The 9,705-nt window shown below is 46.6% G+C and overlaps 1 long non-coding RNA gene across 3 annotated transcripts in view; it reads left to right on the forward strand.

The window, feature by feature from the left end:
- Nucleotides 1-9,088, forward strand: part of LOC119974635 — a 155,471-nt gene extending 146,383 nt beyond the window's left edge. For all 3 annotated transcript variants that reach the window (XR_005462543.1, XR_005462540.1, XR_005462541.1), the window contains one exon: nucleotides 7,975-9,088. This is a non-coding gene — a long non-coding RNA (uncharacterized LOC119974635). The remainder of the gene's footprint in view (nucleotides 1-7,974) is intronic.
- The last annotated feature ends 617 nt before the right edge of the window (nucleotides 9,089-9,705 follow it).

A 9,705-nucleotide genomic window follows, 5' to 3' on the forward strand; every position in this document is an offset into this window, starting at 1 on the left:
GGGTCCCTGCAATGTTGGTGCACTGTTGCAATGAAGCAAGTTGCTAGGAAGCTCTAGGTTAATAGCTGAGCTTGATCCTGCCCTGCATGCACATACACTGATCTTCTAGCAGGACTATTTAATACAAATCAGCAGTAGCAACCTTGGCTGTTTTGTGACCTCCTCTAGGTTAAGGCAGTGAGACCAACTTTAATGTTCTGGCTACAACCTCACCCAAGGCCAACTGATTCAGCACAGATCAGAAATTGAACCCTTAGAAGTGCTGGATTCCCAAACACTGACAGAAGGACTTGCAACAAACAATACTTTATTCACTAGCTAAGCAGCTACTCCATGCTTGTGCTCGGCCCGCACTCCAGGGAGAGCTCCCATGCTCCCATCACGTGACCCTTTTTGTAGTTGCTTCATCACATGACTGCTGTGTACATCTTCCCCATTCAAATTGGGTATTGAGATGTAACAGTGTGCACAAACAGTAACTGTGTATGAGCCCTTATACAACATACCGATTGAACAGGCTAACAGACAAAAAATAACTATTAACATAGGTGGAACAGGATTAAGCTGGTGCATAGCCCATCACGTCTCCTTTTCCCTCGCCGCTTTTTTATTGTGTATTGGATTGGATTCGACGGCCACTGTAGACTAGATGGTAACATAGTCCTGGAACCTTGTGTTTGGCTTGATCACACGCCCTGAGTGTGTGGTTATGTGAATTAGTTGTGGTATAGATTGGTGTCTTTGGTGTGGACGACCTGGGATGTACCATCAGCATTACAGGGCTGGTGCAGGGCTCGATGCATGGGCCTTTGGAGGAGTCTGCATGTCCACTGATGTAAGGGGTCTGCTTTGTATGCCAGATGACTGGAACGCTGTGGCATCCGTTGTTGCTGGTTCCGATATCTGTAGGAGGTGATGGCGATTGTGTAAGTAGTGGGTATCACCTGACGCCACCACATAGCTGTGTGGTTGTGGGGCATAGGATGTACCATGTAAACTGGTCATGGCTGTGTGCAGTCTGGATCCTGACAGTTTAACCAGGTGTTAGAGGGCCTAGTCTGTAAAAGAGGCATTGTGCTAACGAGGGCAGGTCCTGTCATGGTAGGTTTCACAGGCTGAGGAGTGCACAATAGTCATCTGTGCGATCCTGGGCACATTTCCATAGAATATTCTTAGTTAAGCGTTATCACCCGCTTGCCAGGCCATTGGAATGTGGAGATCGGGGACTATTTTTTATAATCCCATTTGTGTGTGAAGTTTTGAAATTCATTGAGGACGAATTGGTGAGTGTTATCTGTCATAAGCCTCCAAAGGGTGTAGTGTGTGCAAGGTCTCTTGAGCTTGATGGTGATTGTTATTTGTCAGGTTTGGCTGGTAATCTAGTTCAATCCACCCAGAGACTAATCGAATAAGAGTAAATGTTGTTTACCATTCCACTCAAAGATGTCAACTGCTGTGAATGACCATAAGAGATCCGGGACCTCCTGTAGGTACAGTGGTTATTTTGCTTGATACGGCTTGAGTGCATTGGAATGGCCACTAAAGTGATTTCTTGGCCCTGTGTCTGGTTGCTCCCAAACTAGTGTTGGGTTTAGTACCTCTGAAGAGAAGTAGGGATGATAAGTTGCTGACTTGTACCATTAGTCTGTACAGTTAGTTCATCTCTGATGGTGAAGAATGTGTGGAGCTTGTGAGGAAGCTCCTTTGAAGACTCTGGCTCGTTCCTCATGATGGTGTTGGGCAGTTGTCTGCATGTGGTGTCTGTCTGTAAGGCATCTTTGAATTCCTGGATTCTATGAGAGGACAGCATCTCCATTGTCATGATGTCTGTGTCTCCCTCATTTTCTGCCTGGTTTGTAGTGGGTAGGAAAGCTCAGGATAGAGCATCAGCCAAGTACAGCTCCTTACCACATTGTAGAAGACGCTCAGATTGTGACATTACAGCTTCAGCATCATGCATTGCAGTCTTACAGATGCAGTGTAAAAAAAATTTTTTTTAAGAAAGTGATGAATGGCTGGTGATTAGTTGCAACATTTGTAGGACGGCCATATATGAAATCATGAAATTTCTGACAGGTGAAGTCTGGAGCCAATCTGGCACGACTGTTTGAAAACCAGCTGTCCCTACCAGCAAAATAGCTGGTCTAAGAATAACGAGTCTCATTGTCAGTGAGGGCCATTGATGCAAAGACTAATGGTCTGCCATTCTGGCTACAGACTGTGCCAAGTTTGTGCTGGGAGGTGTCCACTGATATGCTTGCGGTTGCTTGAACATGGATGTGATGCAGCGCCGGTGGGGCTGAGTGCCTGTTTGAGTCTGTTGAAGACTGCTGAATGGTGCTCTTGCCAGCTCCATTTGACAGCCTTGTGGAATGGCCGACAACGAGGTCCAGTGCCCTCACTGTGACAAAGCATGAACTGAATAAATTAATTTATCATAGCAAGGAAGCTGTGTGAAGCCTGCTTGTCCATGGTGTGGCCATCTGTTGTACAGCCTTTGACTAGTTTGGATCAGGCATTACACCATTGACTGTGAGTAACTGACCCACATAAGGAACCTGATTGACCCTGAATCTGCATTCAACATGTTTAAGCTTCAGCTGTATGGTCCTGATTCTGTCGAGGACGGGACGAAGATGAGCATCATGTTCTTGCACAGCATGACCTCAAACAAGGATATCGTCGACAATGATTTTGCAAGGTTGGTCTGTACAGTGTTGCTCCACGTACCCCTAGAAGATCACCCTGCCAGTGACGATCTCATAGGACATCCAACGTTGGAACCAAACCTGTGACCTGGTTCAACTTGATCCGGGAAGACCCTGCCAGCGATTTAAACCCGACCTAATTCCCCAAAACCGTGACAATCCGAACACGCCAAAAGGTAGAACCGTCCTCGCGGAACCCCGCAGCCCGAATGTATCACGAACATGCCCCTTCCCGGCAACCCCAAAATTGCAACCAGCGCCCAGGACGCCGCCAGACCTTCCACAAGGTCAGACTTCTCCCATCGGATCCCCAGACCATCCAGAACCGATTGAAACATGGCGGTTAGCAGGTGAGACTAAAACAACACGATTCAAGTCTCCTCTTCCCAGCATACTCTTGGCAAACGTCTAAGCGATCGGAACCAAGCTGGATGAGCTTACCGAGCTTTCACAGAGACATGGTTCACTCCTGCCTCACCAGACTGTACCATACAATCTGACGGCTTCTCAATACACTGGATGGACCGCACAGTGTCATTGGGCAAAGCAAAGGGTGGAGGGGTTTGCCTCCTCATCAACTCCTCCTGGTACTCGGATGCAGCGACTCTGGCAAACTACTCCCTGGATCTGTAATAGATACCTTCCACGGGAGTTCACTTCTGCCATCATCACGGCGGTCTACACCGCGCCGCAGGCAGAAGTGAAGAAGGCACTTGATGAATTGTACACCGTTATAAATAACAATGAAACAGAATACTCGGGGTTCTTGTTCATCATGGCCAGGGGTTTCAACCAGGCCAACCTCAAGAGTGTACTGCCAAAATTCCACCAACCCATCTCCTGTTCCACCAGGGACCCCAACATCCTTGACCACTGTGACACAAACATCCAATCCGTCCCCGACTGCACTTCGGAAAATCGGACCACAAGACAGTGCTCCTTCTCCCGGCATACAAACAGAAATTTAAACCGGAGAATCCTGTTAAGAAGGTCATGCAATGCTGGTCCGAGGCAACGGAAGAGCTCCTACACTACTGGTTCATCAAGAACTCAGTGGCCAACCTAAATGAGTATGCCACCATCTTCACAGACCTCATCAGCAAGTGTGTAGAAGATTGCGTTCAAAGAAGGTAGTACATATGTTCCCCCCACCAGAAACCATGGTTCACCAGAGCGTTTCACTCCCTACCGAAGTCCAGATCTGAGGCGTTCAAGACAGGAGACCCTGACCTAAACAAGAAATTTAGCTACAACCTCCGCAAAGCCATTAGGAATGGCAAGAGACAATACCAGACTACGCTAGAGTCACAGACTAATGGCACAGTCTCTCGTCAGTTGTGACAAGGCTTAAACAACATAACGGGCTACAAAGCAAAGCCGGGTAGAATCTCCGGGAACAGCGCACCCCTCCCTGATGAACTCAATACATTCTTTGCTTGTTGTGAGCAGGAAACCGACAAACCGTTGTCAACTGCCCCAGCAGCCTCGGACGCACCCAAATCTACCATCGCAGCCTCCAAAGTCAGATTGGCCTTCTTGAAAGTGAACCCTTGGAAAGCAATGGGTCCTGATGGAGTCCCTAGTTGTGCACTTATATCCTGTGCGCACCTACTGGCGGGTGTGTTCGTGGACATCTTCAACCTCTCCCTACTCCGTTCCAAGGTTCCCACTTGCTTCAAGAAGACCACCATCATAGCGGTGCCATAGAAGAAGCTGGCAATGTGCCTCAACGACTACTGTCTGGTGGCCTTGACTTCTATCATTATGAAGTGCTTCGAGAGGTTGGTTACAAGACACATCCAACTCCATACTCCCAGAATGTGTTGCTTCACTGAAATTCGCATACCCCCACAACCGGTCCACAGCAGATGCTATCTCCCTGGCCCTACACTCATCCCTGGAGCATCTCGACAAGGACTCCTACCTCGGACTCCTATTCATTGACGACAGCTCCGCCTTCAATGCCATAATCTCAGCCAGGCTCATGTCAAAACTCCAAAACCAAGACTTGGCTCCTCCCTCTACAACTGGATCTTCAACTTCGTGACCCATAGACCACAATCAGTAAGGATAAACAACAACACCTCCTCCACGATAGCTCGCAAGGCTGTGCACTTAGCCTCCTACTATACTCCCTATAACACATGACTGTGTGGCAATGTTTGCTGAGGACATGACCGTAGTGGGTCGGATCTCAAACAACGATGAGTCAGAGTACAGGAGGGAGATCGAGAACCTAGTGGCATGGTGTAACAACAGTAATCTCTCCCTCAACATCAGCAAACCTAAGGAGTTGGTTATTGACTTCAGAAAGCAAAATATTGTACTCACCCCTGTCTGCATCAATGGTGCTGAGGTGGCGATGGTTGACAATCTTCAAATTCCTAGGTGTGCACATCACCAACAATCTGTCCTGGTGTTTGGCATGTCCACATTGACTGTTACAAATTTTTACAGTAAGAAGTCTTACAACACCAGGTTAAAGTCCAACAGTTTTGTTTCGAATCACTAGCTTTCGGAGCACTGCTCCTTCCTCAGGTGACTGAAGAGGTAGGTTCCAGAAACACAGAAACATATATAGATATATATATATATAGAGATATATATATATATATATAGACAAAGTCAAAGATGCAACACAATACTTTGAATGCGAGCATTTTCAGGTAATTAAGCCTTCACAGATCCAGAGAGACAGGTAATCCCAGGTTAAAGAGGTGTGAATTGTCTCAAGCCAGGACAGTTGGTAGGATTTTGCAAGCCCAGGCCAGATGGTGGGGGGTGAATGTAATGCAACATGAATCCAAGGTTCTGTTTGAGGCAAGTGTGCAGAACTTGGTTCTAAGTTTCTGTTCGGCGATTCTGCGTTGTTGCGCGACCTGAAGAACGCTTACCCGGAGATCAGAGGCTGAATGCCCTTGACTGCTGAAGTGTTCCCCGACTAGAAGGGAACATTCCTGCCGGGTGATTGTCGCACAATGTCCTTTCATTCATTGTCGCAGCTTCTGCATGGTCTCACCAATGTACCAAGCTTCGGGACATACTTTCCTGCAGATTATGAGGTACATAACATTGGCTGAGTCGCACGAGTATGTACTGCGTACCTGGTGGGTGGTATTCTCACGTGTAATGGTGGTACCCATGTCGATGATCTGGCACGTCCTGCAGAGATTGCCCTGGCAGGGTTGTGTGGTGTCGAGGTCGCTGTTCTGAAGGCTAGGTAGTTTGCTGCAAACAATGGTTTGTTTGAGGTTGCGCAGTTGTTTGAAGGCAAGTAGCGGAGGTGTGGGGATGACCTTAGCAAGATGTTCGTCTTCATCGATGACGTGTTGAAGGCTGCAAAGAAGTTGTCATAGTTTCTCCGCTCCGGGAAAGTACTGGATGACCAAGGGTACTGTGTTGGTTGTGTCCCGTGTATGTCTTCTGAGGAGGTCAGTGCGTTTTTTTTGCTGAGGCGCGTTGGAACTGTCGATCGATGAGTCGAGCGCCATATCCCGTTCGTGAAGTTATCCGTGGGCTTGCGGTAAAGCGAAGTGCTGAGATGACCGTCCTTGATGGAGATGAGTGTGTCCATGAATGCAACCGATTTTGGAGTGTAGTCCATGGTGAGTCTGATGGTGGGTTGGAACTTATTGATGTCATCATGTCGTCGTTTCAGTGATTTTTCGTCGTGGGTCCAAAGGAAAAAAATGTCATCGGTGTACCTGGTGTATAACGTCGGTTGAAGGTCCTGTGCGGTGAGGAGGTCTCGTTTAAACTTGTGCATGAATATGTTGGCATATTGAGGTGCGAATTTGGTCCCCATGGCTGTTCCGTGTGTCTGGTTGAAGAACTTGTTGTCGAAGGTGAAGACGTTGTGATCTAGAATGAAGCGGATGAGTTGCAGAATTGCGTCTGGAGATTGGCAATTGTCGGTGTTGAGTACTGAGGCTGTTGCAGCAATGCCGTCGTCATGGGGGATGCTGGTGTAGAGTGCCAAGACATCTATTGTGACGAGGAATGTTCCTGGTTCAACAGGTCCCTGCGTGCTGAGTTTCTGTAAGAAGTCTGTCGTGTCACGACAGAAGCTGGGCGTTCCGTGTATGATAGGTTTCAAGATGCCCTCAACGTACCCAGAGAGGTTCTCACATAGGGTCCCATTGCCTGAAACGATAGGACGGCCTGGTGTGTTGCCCTTGTGTATTTTCGGGAGATCTCCAACATGAGGAGTACGTGGGCTGAGAGCACTTGGGGTGCTCTGAAGGTCTGGATCCAAGGTCTTGATCAGTCTGTTGAGATGGTGGTGTGTTCCTTGGTCGGATCTGCGGGTAACGATGTTGCAGTTGGTCTTGAGAGCGCGGATGGTGTTGCGTTGTGCTTGGGTGACGTTCGGGGCTGTCTTGTGAATGCGACTGATGAATCTGGTATTGACGCGACTCCTGACGGCTTGAGCATACCTGTCGAGTCTAGGGCAGCGGCCTTCCGGAGCGGTCCAATTCGACTCTTTCCTCTTCGGTTGCCACACCGCAGATCTCTCTGTCTGCTGTTCCGGTTCATTGGTTGTCTCATTGGGTTCGCTGTCGTCCTCTTGTGGTCTGTGGAGGAACTCCTGGAGCCTCATTCGCCTGATGAATTCATCCGTGTCTGCCACAAGACTGATGGGGTCCATTTTGGTGCTGGTGCAGAAATTGAGCCCTCTGCTGAGGACTTCGATTTCGTCTGGTTGGAGGGTGTAGTCTGACAAGTTGACAATAGATTTCCCTGTATTGTTTTCTACTGTGGTACCGGGGGAGGCTTGGTTGCTGCCGGTGGTGATGTTGAGTTTCTCAAGCTCCCTGTTCTTGGTGTGCATATAGGTGGCGTAGTATCGTTGTCTCATCTGTTTGTCAGTGTTCCGCAGCTGGTCTGCTGCGTCCTGAGCGCAAGTTGAGAATATGGCCTCTATCTTGGTTTCCAGGTTGTGGCGTTTGCTGTAGAGCTGGTGTACGAGGTGGTTGAGGGGTGTGAGAGAGGTGCGACAGCATAGTCTGTGTTGTAGGTCGACTTGAATGGGTTTGTGATCTGCAGCCTTTCGGGATCTTGTCTGCTTTCTTGCACCTTTGTAGAAACTTGATGTCAGTGTCTAGATGCGCGATCTTCTTGGAGATCCTCTCCACTTTGAGCCAGCAGTTTGCAGTGTCGATGGTAGCCGTGATGTGGAGATGCCGGCATTGGATTGGGATGAGCACAGTCAGAAGTCTTACAACATCAGGTTAAAGTCTAACATGTTTGTTTCAAATTTTTACAGATGCACCTTAGAAAGCATCCTATCTGGCTGCAGCACAGGTTGGTATGGCATCTGCTCGGCCCAAGAGTGTATGAAACTACAGAGAGTCGTGAACACAGCCCAGTCCATCACACAAAACTGTCTCCTACCTTTTGACTGCCTGCACCTCCCACCCGAGTTATTCTCTCTTCCAACCTCTTCCATAGGGCAGGAGATACAAAAGTCTGAGAACACGCACTAACAGATTCAAAACAACTTCTTCCCCGCTGTTACCAGACTCCTGAATGACCCTCTTATGAACTGATCATATTTCTCCACGCATCTTCTTTATTGAATAGCACTACACTCTGTATGCTTCACCCAATGTTTATGTGTTTACTTTGTGTATTTATCATTATGTCCTATGATTTTTAATGTATCGAACGAGCTGTCTGGACTGGAAGCAGAACAATACTTTTCACTGTACCTCAGTACACGTGACAAATCCAAATCCAACCTTGTGACCACTCGGGTCAACAGAACTTGAAAATGTCTGTTCTACATACCTTCGCTTCACAGTGCCTTTTCCAATTACAACATCAAAGGAGCTCCATTGATGCATTGCAAACAGTTGTTTTTGTATTCTGTTTGTATGTCTATGGCATTGTCCAATTTTGTTGAAGCATTTGAATACATGTTTTACAGTACTGCAGAGATAAAGCACTGTAACTGATGGTGCAGAATGTCTTGATCAAGGGGCCCAGGGGTCTTTTTGCCACCGATGTTGATAATGTTTCAATTTTGGAAGGTATCTTGGATATTTATTTCTAAATTATTGTAAGTGAAATAGCAGGTATAGTGAAATAGCAGATATTGTATTTTTGTGGCGAATGAATTTGTGCACTCGCAGACAATCTCTTGCAGATTAATCCGTGATATTTTTATTGGATGTATTAATGTGCACTTTTCCTTCCATTTTACCCATTGATGCAAATATAATTTGTCACTTATGAGTTGAATTGATTTCCTTGCAAGTGTAAGGAAATCCTCTCATAAAACGTGTAAAACTATTGTTGGTGGGAACAGAAAATTCAATTTGCTGCACAGCTTGTACACTTTATAAAAAATTTGTGCAAGAAAGTCTGAATGTTTCCAAATTTACTATGTAAATACTTACACAATGGGTGGTGGTGGGGAGTGGGGTGGGGAACATTAAGAGTATCTTGTTCATTTGAGGTTGGGTCATCACTGATTTATGAAGAGCTCCTGGAGCAGAATGGGCAGGAAACCTGTTTCCAGGCGATGAGATGATTTAATTTGATACTGGATGAATTTGATATTTAAATTAGGTAGAATGAAATAATTAATTTTCCTAATGCTGGCATGTTAGGGTTAAACTGCAGGTTAAAGTGGTCTTGTGCTATACACTGGCATCGACTGGAAATTTAATTTGAGGCTATGCAATTTTAGTACACTTCTGATCCGGATTGATACAACAGAAAATAAACTTCTCATCTGCTTGGGCTAGATTTCAGTTCAGGCCCAGGAAGGCCTTTATACTCCCTGCTCCATCAATTTTCTTGTAGTATAATTAGCTTTATTTAACATTTGAACTTTGAAATGTACATCATGTAATAGAAACTGTTTCCTCAATTCCAGGTGTGACTGCTGTCATATTTAGTATCCATGCAATGGGATTCAAGTGTGAATATTAATGATACAGTTTTGGGCTGAAAGACTTTTATGAACATTTACCCTGAATTGGCTTCTCTG

This window comes from Scyliorhinus canicula, chromosome 12 (assembly GCF_902713615.1).
Source record: "Scyliorhinus canicula chromosome 12, sScyCan1.1, whole genome shotgun sequence".
NCBI classification, from domain to species: domain Eukaryota; kingdom Metazoa; phylum Chordata; class Chondrichthyes; order Carcharhiniformes; family Scyliorhinidae; genus Scyliorhinus; species Scyliorhinus canicula.